Here is a 12,372-nt window from a genome sequence, read left to right on the forward strand (position 1 = left end):
TAGTAGTGGTCCAAGAAAGGAGCCTTGAGGAACTCCCGGGTTGGCAAGGAGGAAGGGTGAGGAGGAAGAGACCCACTTTGACCAGACTGCTATGTAGCTGGAGAACCATAGTAGGATTAGAGAGACTAAGTTCGGAGAATTTACTAAGGAGCGTGGTGTGAGAGTGTCAAATGCTTTGGAGAGGTCTAAAAATAGACAAGCTAGTCTTTCTCTGGCTTGAGAAATAGTATGAGTGAGGGAAATTAGAGCTGTAGTTGTGCTGTGGTTAGGGTGGAAGCCTTGTTAGGTAGGACTGAGTAGATTTTCCTGAAGATGATAATCCAGGAGCTGCTTGTGTATACATTGTTCAAGTATTTTAGAGAGGGGGTAACAGAATGGCTATGGGCCTATAGTTTGTCAGTGGAGTGACCTCCTTTGTGGATTGGTATAGATACAGGGGACTGAAGATTCTTGGATAGGATGGTTGATTAGGTTGGAGATAGAGAAGGCTGTTGATCTAGCGGCAAGCTTTAGGGAGAGGAATGGTAGATTATCTACTGAGGGAGAGCATGGCTTTAGTAGGTATTTTATGTAAGCAGAGGGGGCAGGTTTGAGTCAGAAGGTTATATGTGGTCTTGAGGGGGTTAGAGAGATTGGAAGGGTCACTATTTTGGGTAGTTTGCTGATGGAGTTGATGACATAGTACAGAATGCTGGCAGTATCAAGGGGGGAGTTGTTGGGGCCAAGGGTTGGGTATACTGGGGTTACTTGAATAAAAAATCTTATTAATGGAGTTCCAGAATTTTCTTTAGGATTGTTACGATAGTTTGTTTTTAGGGAAAGATTTTTCTTATTGATATGTTTTTTAGTGAGATTACGGAGTTCTTTGTAGGTTTTGAGGTGGATAGGGGATTTAGTTTTAAGCCAGTTTTTCCAAGCATTATACTTGTGCATAAGAGAGCGAGTGGACTAAGGAAAGCCAAGGCGCAGAGAGCTTTTTACTGTGATTTTCCTAAGGGGAGCAAGGGAGTTGAGAATATCTAGAAAAATGTTAAATTTGTCTGGCATCCTCAAGGGGTAAGGAAAAAAGGAAGGAACTGTTTACGGAGGAGAGTCTGTCATTGAAGACATCAGAGTTGAAGTTAGAGAGACTACGGCACTCTCTTTATTTGTATGCTCTAATTTGTTGAAGGAGAGTATCTTTGAATGCAGGTGGGAAGGTGGTCACTTACAGAAGCTGGTAGTAGTTTAAGGTTGTGGGTATAGGTTTGGAGTGGATACTAGTATCCAGTCAAGGATAGAGCTAAAGTTGGTTGGCTTGCTAAAATGAGTAGGGGTTGAGATTAGTTGTATGAAGACATGGAGATTTATACCAGAGTTAAGGGGAGTCAGTAGTCGGGGTTTTCAATCATTGTTGACATCACCTAGAGTTATTGTTTCATAAGATACATAGTGAGAAATCCAGGAGTTAATATGTTCAAAAGTGGGGATGTTACCTGTGGGGGATATCAATAGCAGCAGTTGTAAGTTTTTGTGATTAAGTTTGCAGTTAAGTAAGAGTTCTGCAGGATGAAAGCAAGGAGATGAATGGGCAAAAAGTGGACAAGTTAACAGTTTTTTTCCTGTTATTCCTCATACCACTTTATAATATGAAATTTTCGCGTCATATTTTTCTGAGTATAAAATATCTATCTGTAGTGGACCTCTCGTGTGTTTTCTTTTTTTTTTTTTTTTTTACCTATCTTTAATCTACCATTTTTCATGATTTCTTTCATTTGTCTATTTCCTTAGATTAGGTGGTCCCAAACAGAATAAAAAGTGTCATGTATTTCTCATATAATTATCTTTCACTTGCATTTTATACACACAAATAGCAGTTAACCTTGACATCTTTTGTTTCTGTCACGTATTAATCCAAAAATAAAAAAGCCAGCGCAAAGGTGTATCCAGTGCAACTTTTAATAAAAAGTTAACGCATACAGACCGGTTTTGGCATACGTAATAAAGCCTTCCTCAGTGTAACTAAACCAAAGACCCAGCACTCCTTATATACACACACACCCACCCATGTATAACAAAGATCATTCATTGACTGTTCATAATTGCTCATTCAATCCAGGGAGAATCAAACCCCCTAGTTTAATTATCCATCTTTTTTCTTTATTAGGATATTGTGCCAACCAATTTTTTTTTAGTTTTGTCCCCCTTAATAATATCAATAACCATAAATCTAAATGATGCTGCATGATGAACAACCACATGTTTATATAATGCATTGGTAAGTCTTTTTGATGTAATGTCACTCATGTGCTGACTGATCCTAAACTTCACAGGCCTGGACGTCTGACCCCCATAAAAGGCCGAACATGTACAGGTGGCTAGGTATATGTCCCAATCAGACGAACAGTTAGCAAAAAATTTAATGTCGTAAACATGACTAGTGTTACGACTACTAAAAGTTTTTGTCTGAGTCTAATACAGTGTGCACAATGGCCACAACTATAACAGCCCTGAAGGACATCCCCCTATAAAGTAGATTGTTGAAGGGGGGGGGCAACCATCCGGGCTGGCACCTTATAGTGATTAAAATGAGATGTCAAAGACCTACCCCTCCTGAAACCAAAACGGCATTTGTCCCCGATAAATATCCTGATCCTCTCATCTGCTTGTAAGATGTTCCAATTCTGTTGTACAACTTCACAAAAAACAGTAGTGTTCTGACCATATGTAGTAATCATTCTGATAGGGGTAGATTTAGAAGTGGATTGTTCTTTATATCGTAAGAGCTCCTGTCTATCCATACCACTCACCTCCCTACATGCCATTGTGATCACTCCAGATTTATATCCACGTTCCTTAAATCTCCCAATCATATCAGTAGTCCTTCCCTGTTTGCCTTTGTCCTTATTAATCCTCCCTCGCTACCCTGTCTCTTGCTTTTTATCCTTGGTAAACCCCCTGTGTGCTCTGTCTGATATTCTTTCCTTTCCTGGCCACTAGGTGGCGCCCTTGTTACTACAAATCCTACATTCATATTTATTAGTATATCCTACTGCACTTCCTATCGATCCAACCTGACATTTTTCTCTAGAACATCTCCTCTATCTTACCCATTACTATTTCACTTACCCCCCACCTATCATAAGTCTCCTCAACCTGTTGAACTCACCCTTACCTTTACACCTGTTTCTCTTCCTCTTGCCTGATTGTTTTCTGCAACTGGTCGTCTTGTTCTTCCCCGCTCTGTTCGCTACGCTCACTCCGCTCCCCTCCCTACCCCCAATTCCCACCCACCCCCAGGGGTCCTACCTTTATACTTACTTAGGCACACCCCCAATTAACCAACAACCTATAACTTTTCTCATATACATCTACCAATTAACTCCTCACACCTACAACCACACCCTTTCTCCAAACTGCCTCACCCTATCCTTACAAACCGTGCAGCCCTATAATTACTAGCCTCATACTCTATAAAATCATGCCTTTAACCCTTAAATCACTCTTTCCTCTTTTTCTCCTTAACATCCTGCTTTACTACTACACCCTTACCTCCTATGAAAATCTCAGGCTTAACCAAACTCCTTCATCAGCCAAACGTACTACAACTACACTTCCTCTACCCAACCAATCACATATTAACATACTATCTACCTGTCCCTACCTCCCCCTCTCTACCACAAAGCCCACCACTACAAATTCACAACCTCCAAACGGCTTATTCTAATACCACACAAATACACAAAGGTCCTTCAACCACCACAAACTCTTTTACTTTTACATGGGGACATCCACCCCAACCCTGGCCCCAATGCCCTCCACAATCAGAGCCCTCCAAACCAAACTGCCAACTATTCTAACCCACCCTTTTCCTCTGACTACCACTCTGTTGGTCACCTTAATATTCGTAGCATTAACAACAAAGTCACTCAACTCCATGCCTTAATTGATTTCTACGCCTTTGATATCCTCTGTCTCACTGAAACCTGGCTTAAACCCAGTACCAAAGACAATGAATTCACTCCCCCAGGCTATAGTACCTTAAGACAAGACCGTCCAAATAAAAAAGGTGGAGGAGTGGCCCTCCTGTACAAATCCCAACTTCAGGTAGCCTTAATTGACTCCTTCCCCCCCATACCAGGAAATGCTGAAATACTTTGCACCAAACTCCAAGTTAACAAATCCAAGGCTATAAACATAATATGTTCCTACATCCCCCCAGGCAAGAACATCAATACCCTAGAAAATATCCTAAGCTGGATTTCCTGCACCTTTCCCCAGGAAACCATAATCTTAGGTGATTTTAATATTGACTGGAGCTCCTGCTTATCCCCCAAACCCACCATACACCTTAATCTCTTTAACTTTCACCAAACCATCAACTCCCCTACTAGAATACATAAATCCACCCACAAACAAACCATTCTAGACTGGATACTGACCAACAACAATCCCTCTCCTATAAAACAGGAATACTCCTGACAATATCAGCGACCACCTCCTTACCTTTATCACCAAACAAAAATGCAACAATCCCAAGCAAACTATTTATCGTACCAAATATAACAAAACAGAATTCAATCTAACATCCTTTCAAAATGAACTCAAAGAATATAACTGGTCAACTCTAAAATACCTCCCAATAGATGAAGCAGTAACCCATTTCAACAATACCTTCCTACAAATTCTAAACCAGCATGCCCCATCCCGATTAGTCAGAGTCAGCTCCAAAGCAGCTCCATGGCTCTCTGTTACAACTAAACAAACTATGAGAGCTAGAAATAAATCATGGTCTAAATGGAGGTCCACAAAAAGCCCTATTGACCATCAAAATTTCAAACATCTAAGAAACAAAACAAAGAAACTTATCATTCTGGATAAAAAAAACTACAACTTTCAATATCAACAAAACCAAAACCCAAAAACATTCTGGTCAGGAATAAATAAACTACTCCACCCAGGCAACACCAAAACACCTACCCCAGCTAGCTTAGCACAAACCCAACCTAACATCATAGCCAACACTTTTAACAACTTCTTCTCTCAAACAGTCAACTCACTTGCAAGCACCATGACTCCCCCCCCCTTCCCTCCAAATTACCACCACTCTAAACAGTACCCACACGCTAAAGCTCGAGACCGTCTCAACAACCTATATACGGAAACTACTTTCTAAACTAAAACCCTGCACCCCTTCTGCTGACAAACTTCCAGCTGAATATCTTCAGCTAGCTGCAACCGAAATAGCCTACCCAGTTTCCATCTTAATAAACAGAACCATAACAGAATCCAAAATCCCATCCTACTGGAAAATCTCCCATATTATTCCACTCCATAAAGGAGGGAACTCTAACGAACTATCCAATTTTAGACCTATTGCCCTTCTATCTCCTCTATCCAAAATAATGGAACGCTGCATTCACCATCAACTTCTACATTATCTCTTAAATAACAACTTGCTTGTAGACTCTCAACATGGTTTTAGACCATACCACAGTACTACTACTGCCCTTCTCTCCTTCTCTGACACTATAAATAAAAACCGAAATAACCTGTTCTCATCTGCACTATTCTTGGACCTCTCAGAAGCATTCGATATGGTCAACCATCAACTTCTCCTCGATACCTTAAAATCCCTATCTCTGGATTCACAAGCATTACAGTGGTTCAACTCATACTTGACTAATAGAAAACAAGCAGTCCTTTGGGACAGCCATTTATCCACTCAACTCCCAATTACTATTGGAGTCCCACAAGGATCCATCCTAGGTCCCCTACTTTTCTCTATTTTCATTAATAATCTGCCCAATTCCCTCCCAACATCCACATGTATACAATATGCAGATGATTCCACTCTCATCTGCTCTGCTTCTTCCCCAGCTGAACTCCACTCTGCTACCCAAGTAGTCTTCACTGCAGCAGAAAAATGGTTTAAACATATCTGTCTCCTCCTAAATCCCAAAAAAACCAAACTACTACTCTTTACCCCAACCTGTAAATCCACCCCAGTCTCTTTTTCAATAACATCCTGTAATGGCACTGTCATCAAACCTGACAGCTGCACTAAACTGCTAGGCGTCACCATAGACAACCAGCTAAATGTTGACTATCACATTGATTTAACTATCAAGACAGTCAATAAAAAGATTGGTGCCCTATACAGGCTAAAGCCCTATCTCACTGCTACTTCCCGAGTAGCCCTCGCCCAAACTCACCTTATCTCTACATTATTTTACGCCTCTCCCTCCTTTATCAACTTATCTAAAGCTAATCTTCAGAAACTGAATACTGCCTACCACAGTATAGCCAGATTTGCCACTGGCTCTCCATTCCAAACTCACCACTGTCTTAACGTAAAGAAACTAAACTGGCTTGAACTCCCAAACCTAATACTCCTACAACAACTGATCATCACTTTTAAAATTCTTCATTACCCCTCCAATATACCCATACTAAATAAACTCATCACACCTTATAAAAATCTCACGACACTTAGATCAGCCAACAAGCTACTAGTTATTACTTTGAAATCTCATAACAAATCAGGTGATTCCCTATTTGCAAACACTATCGGTTCTTACTGGAATAAACTTCCCACAGAACTGACCTCCCTAACCTCATGTCACCTTTTCAAAAAACAGATAAAAACTCACCTACTAATTCACTGGCTATGTCCCTGCTCCAATCCAGACTGAGCTCAGCACTCTTTATTACTCTCTCCAGTCTGCTACTTGTGTATCTCTTTCCACTCCCGTTCTAACTTAGACTGACTTCATCAGCCCCCTTTACTAGACCTTCACTCTTTTATCTCTCAATTTTTTGCTTACCTCCCCTTCTAGCCATCTTCTTTCCATCTCTTTCTACCTTTAGCTGACCTCCTATAATCCTGCTACCTTGGCATTTCATCACTATCCTGTTTCCACCCTCTCCTTTTTCCAACTGGACACTCCCACCCTTTACCAAACTCATAATACTTTTTCCAATCAAATTATATTCTATCCCCACTTTCTATCTACCTTTTTTTTCCCCTTTTCCTCATCTTTAACTACTTAATTACCTGTTAAACTGCCAAACCTGCTCTTTTAACACTTGATACCAACAGATTTCTTGCTTCTGCAAATTTCCTAAGCTGATATCATGACTACTGACTAACGATTATATTTTTTTAACTTGACTATTGATGTCTCAACTTAACTTTGTATTTTAGATGCTGGAGCTTATCTCCTTAGCCGCTTAACTGAACTCTGTTTGTTACCTACTCAGATGAGTCCAGGTAAACTGTATATTGTCTCAGTACATTTTGTTAGTATTAATTTAGAAATGTTTTTGTAATTGTATTGTCTTATTCTGATAGTGGAGCTTTTCTCCTCGGGCCTCTGCTGAAAATGGACCTGTATCCAGCCAGATTAGCCCAGTTAACAAATGTAAAATAAAATAAATAAATAAAAATATCCCTCTTGTGATGATTATGTTGATCCCTGTCAGAGCAAATGCGTTTTATTCTCATGAACTGTGACTTCGGAATATTCTGGATGACATGGTGGATGATGGCTGCTGGCATGGAGGAGGGAGTTGTACTCAGGAAATTTGCAGAACACCTGTGTCTCCAAAGACGCATAGGTGTTTTAGTTATGAGAACATCCAAAAAGGTTATATGATTTAGATCTTGTGTGCAAGTACACTCAATATCCCATTTGTTCCCATTAAGGTATTCCACAAATTCCTGTAAATACTCCAAACCCCCCACCTCCATATGAGCCAACAGTCATCCGGTTAACGTAGTCAGATGTCCATTTCTGGCAAATAAAGGTTGCGTAAGGGATCATATATAAGTTCGTCTATAAAGGCCATAAACAAGTCTGCATAAATGGGGACAAAGGATGCCCCCATAGCCGTACCCTTAGTTTGCCAGTAATATTTGTCCTGGTAATAAAAAAAATTTTTAGTCAGGACATGTCCAGTCATGACCACTAACAAGGTATTAAATCCAGGGAGATATAGTTGGGCAACTCCAAGCCAGTGTTCCACTCTCAAAAGGCCTGCTCAACGGGGGATGTTGGTGTATAAAGAGACTACATCCAATGTACAAAGAAGCCAGTGGGATTTAACCTGAGCATCTGATGTAATTTGCAAAAACTCCGTAGTATTGCAAATACGAGATCTCACCAAAGGCAACAGCAGTTTAAGATAGTGTCAAAAACACTGCCAAAGGTTCCGTCAATGATCGACCTGGCGGATTGGACAAATATTTATGAATTTTAGGTAGCAAGTATAAGTATTGTTTTTGAGTCTGCTACAGTAAGATGTTTAGCAGTATTGTTGGATATAATCCCCTCATCGACAGCCAATTGGATGAAGTCATCAATCTGGTGTTTGAAATTACTAGTGGGGTCCAGTGGCATGGACATATAATACATATGATTATTCAATTGTCTCCGAGCTTCATTGTTATAAGTGTCAAAAGTCCACCACCACAATGGTTCCCCCCTTGTCCGCTGGTGTGATAACAATATTGGTGTTAAGTTTAAGTTCCATTAATGCATCTTGAATCTTTGAGAGGTTACGTGGTTTAATCTGGGCCTCACCATGATAAATGTGTAGATCTTTGGAATATTTATGTGAATTTGTGGAATACCTTAATGGGAATAAATGGGGTATTGAGTTTACTTGCCCACAGGATCTAAATCATATTACCTTTTTGGATGTTCTCATAACTAAAAACATCGATGGGTCTTTGGAGACACAGGTGTTTCGCAAATTTCCTGAGTACAACTCCCTTCTCCATGCCAGCAGCCATCATCTGCCACATCATCCAGAATATTCTGAAGTCTCAGTTCATGAGAATAAAACGCATTTGCTCTGACAGGGTTCAGCATAATCATCACAAGAGGGATATGATTGGGAGATTTAAGGAACGTGGATATAAATCAGGAGTGATCACAATGGCATGCAGGGAGGTGAGTGGTATGGATAGACAGGAGCTCTTACGATATAAAGAACAATCCACTTCTGAATCTACCCGTCAGAATGATTACCACAAACTACTGTTTTTTGTGAAGTTGTACAACAGAATTGGAACATCTTAAAAGAAGATGAGAGGATCATAACATTTATTGGGGACAAATGCTGTTTTGGTTTCAGGAGGGGGTAGGACTTTGGCATCTCATTTTAATCACTATAAGGTACCAGCCCGGATGGTTGCCCCCCTTCAACAATCTACTTTATCCGGGGGGTGTCCTTCAGGGTTGTTATAGTTGTGCGCACACTATTAGACTCAAATCAGACAAATTTTTAGTAGTCGTAACACTAGTCATATTTACAACATGAATTTTTTGCTAACTGTTCGTCTGATTGGGTCATATACCTAGCCACCTGTACATGTTCGGCCTTTTATGTGGGCCAGACGTCCAGGCCTGTGAAGTTTAGGATCAGTCAGCACGAGTGACATTAAATCAGAAAGGCTTACCAATGCATTATATAAACATGTGGTTGTTCATCCTGCAGCATTATTTAGATTTACGGTTATTGATATTATCAAGGGGGAACAGAACTAATAAAATTGGTTGGCACAATATTCTTAATAAAAAAAGATTGATAATTAAACTGGGGGTTTGATTCCCCCTGGATTGAATGAGCAATTGGGAACAGCCAAGGAATGATTGAATGGCTTTTTTATTTTTGAATCCTTGTCTCTCTAAGCCGTGCACTGCTGTACTTGCAGGGGGACACACTAGACTGCTCACGTATTAATACCCTAGCTGCTACTGCCAGTATTATCTAATGTCTTCACTTACATTTTATTTAACAAAACCACAGTTCTGACCACAAATCCTTCCCCACATTTCATACTCTCTGCTTTTCCTTGTGCCAGGCAAGCAAGTTACATCTGCATCCATCCTTCGACACCATTCAAACACATCATCCTTTTTGCATCATTTTTCGTACTATTTACATTTAATGAAGGACTGCTAATATTAATCCTTTTCTGCATATTTCTTTACCCATCTTTCTGTTTCCGAGTGGGTAGTGGCCTCTTTTTAGGGGAGAGCCAAGGTGGTATTTATACTAGGGGAAATTTGTCCAGAGTGTTGGGGAATTTCCCCTTCCTTCTTCATTAGATGCTGTAGGATCTTTTATTACCCATCTGTGTTGCCATTAACTCAAGCAGATGGAACCTCTAACATCTCATCTGAAAGGCAAGAACTCTGTAGAGTGCAGCATCCCCCTTATGCTTCACTGCAGTGTCAATTCTCTCTCCACCTAGTGTGGGAATAGAACTCCGCTTTCTGCACCAAAGGAGAATGTGTTGCCTGTTGTGCCACTGACTATGCTGTTGCTGTTTTTCTTCTTACCCTTCCTCCTGTTGATCCAATGAATTGTTTTTCTGATTCTCCTCCCCATCTTTTCTCCTTATTTTCCAATACCTCATAGTTATTTCCATTAAGATCTTTCTTTATACTTTATTTTCAAACTCCAGATCTCACCTTCTCCTTTTTATCTATATTATTTTCACTTCTTGCTCTAACCGCAGGATCTGTTTGATCCTAGTTATCCTGTAACTGAGTACAAATAACATCTTGTAAAATCAATTTTGTATGACGTCTACCAAATAGGTTGATATATTTTTACAGAGATACAGTAGCTAGAGGGAGCCCAGTTTCAGCAGAGATCCATGAAGAAGTTTCCAGTAGCACTCTGGTGATTTCCACAGTGTTTTGAAGGGAATTGCTGACCCTAATGCTTACGAATGTGTGTGGGCTAGCAGTATGGCAGTGTTGAACTTGTCTGTTTTCTATATTTTGCTTGCATTCGTCAGCTGCTTGCCAAGACTTGGTATGCATCTCACAATGCTTTGCTACATTTGGATAAAGAATCACAGTCCTCATTTGTTCACCCATATCTGTCTATGCTTGTTGAACTTGCAGCATAATTAATTTCACCACTGCACAGGTATAGTTTTTAATCCCGGGTAGGGAGAACATGAAGCAGAGGCTGGAACACAAATTGTTGCATACATTTATCTGTTCACTTCTCTTGAGTATAAAACTGCTGTTTGTTTCCACTAGTATTCTCTGTTCCATTACCAAGAACAGGAGCTCCCTGCAAAATAGTAAACGTGTATAGAACTAACAAGTTACAAGCGTTTCAGCAGGTTCTTAGGTTTGGTGAAATTCAAGACCTACTGGCTATAGAGAAGCTTGATATTCTGTATACCAATTTGGAACTTGCAAGTGCCCATATAGTCATTTACTTCCTCCTCGAAGGTTTGAGTTTGAGGCAGAAGCTTCACAGTCCATAATTTTTATTGAGGCTGAATGTTCAGTCCTCCTCTAATTACACCACATGACAGAACAGGATACACAAGTCTGTAATTAGGCCGATAGAAGCTGTATAAAGGAGGGAACAGTTACTTCTCTGGCAGGGCTCTCAATTCCATGGCGACTCTGGTAAGATTCTCCATATGATCAGCAGTGAGTACTGGCTACATAAGTGTCAGTTGAAGGATCATGTGAGGACTGCAAGGTCTTTTACTGTTCTGTCTGTTATTGCCAACTGGGCATAGGATTTACTGTGTGCCATAATTGATTATTTTGCATTGAAGGCAGGATTATTTCTACTGCACTGTTCATGTGTAACTTTGTGCTGTTTGTTGAAGGGAGCTAGTGTCAGCAGGATAAAGGATTTTGCTCCTGCGTTTGCAGTCGTGTATGGGCGGCCACGGTGGTGCAGCGGTTAGCATTGCCACCTCACAGCAAGAGGTTCTCCGGTTCAATCCTCGGCTGCGGTGCCTTCTGTGCGGAGTCTGCATGTCCTCCCTGTGGTCGCGTGGGTTTCCTCCGGGTGCTCCGGTTTACTCCCACATCCCAAAGACATGCTGTAGGTGGATTGGACACACTAAATTGGCCCTAGGTGTGTGTGCTCGCCTTCCATGGAACGTTAGGCACTGGGCTGGCAACTCAACACCGTAAAACTCAACTGCCAATCATGACAGGTGATCCGCTGTGGTGACCCCTAACTGGGAAAAGCTGAAAGAAAACGAAGAAGTTTGCAGTCGTGTATGTAGAGGAAGCCAGATACTGGAGTCAGTTTTGAATCAAGAAAAAGATATCAAAAAGAAATGGCCACAGGATACAACCTTGAAGGGACTCCACTGGTGGCAAGAGGATGGTGAGTATTGGAGGGACGTATTCTGTTCTTACCTGTTGTGGACCCGAATTATTTACAGCTTCATTTACCTTGAGGTCCTTGAAGGTTGTATACAATTCCATCATTGTGTGTAGTGTCTGGTACTTTAGTCCTGTTTGAAGTAAATTGCATAGACAGGTGAACCTTCATGCACTGTTGACAGTCTTACTGAAAACATTTGAGGTTAGATTTATCTCTGGTAAAACC

The 12,372-nt window shown here is 40.7% G+C and overlaps 1 protein-coding gene across 1 annotated transcript in view; it reads left to right on the forward strand.

The window, feature by feature from the left end:
- Positions 1 to 12,372, forward strand: part of RBM6 (RNA binding motif protein 6) — a 689,827-nt gene that overhangs the window by 291,309 nt on the left and 386,146 nt on the right. The gene's annotated exons all lie outside the window — the stretch shown is intronic.

Source organism: Protopterus annectens, chromosome 7.part1 (assembly GCF_019279795.1).
Source record: "Protopterus annectens isolate FY-2018-M chromosome 7.part1, PAN1.0, whole genome shotgun sequence".
In the NCBI taxonomy this organism is placed as follows: domain Eukaryota; kingdom Metazoa; phylum Chordata; order Ceratodontiformes; family Protopteridae; genus Protopterus; species Protopterus annectens.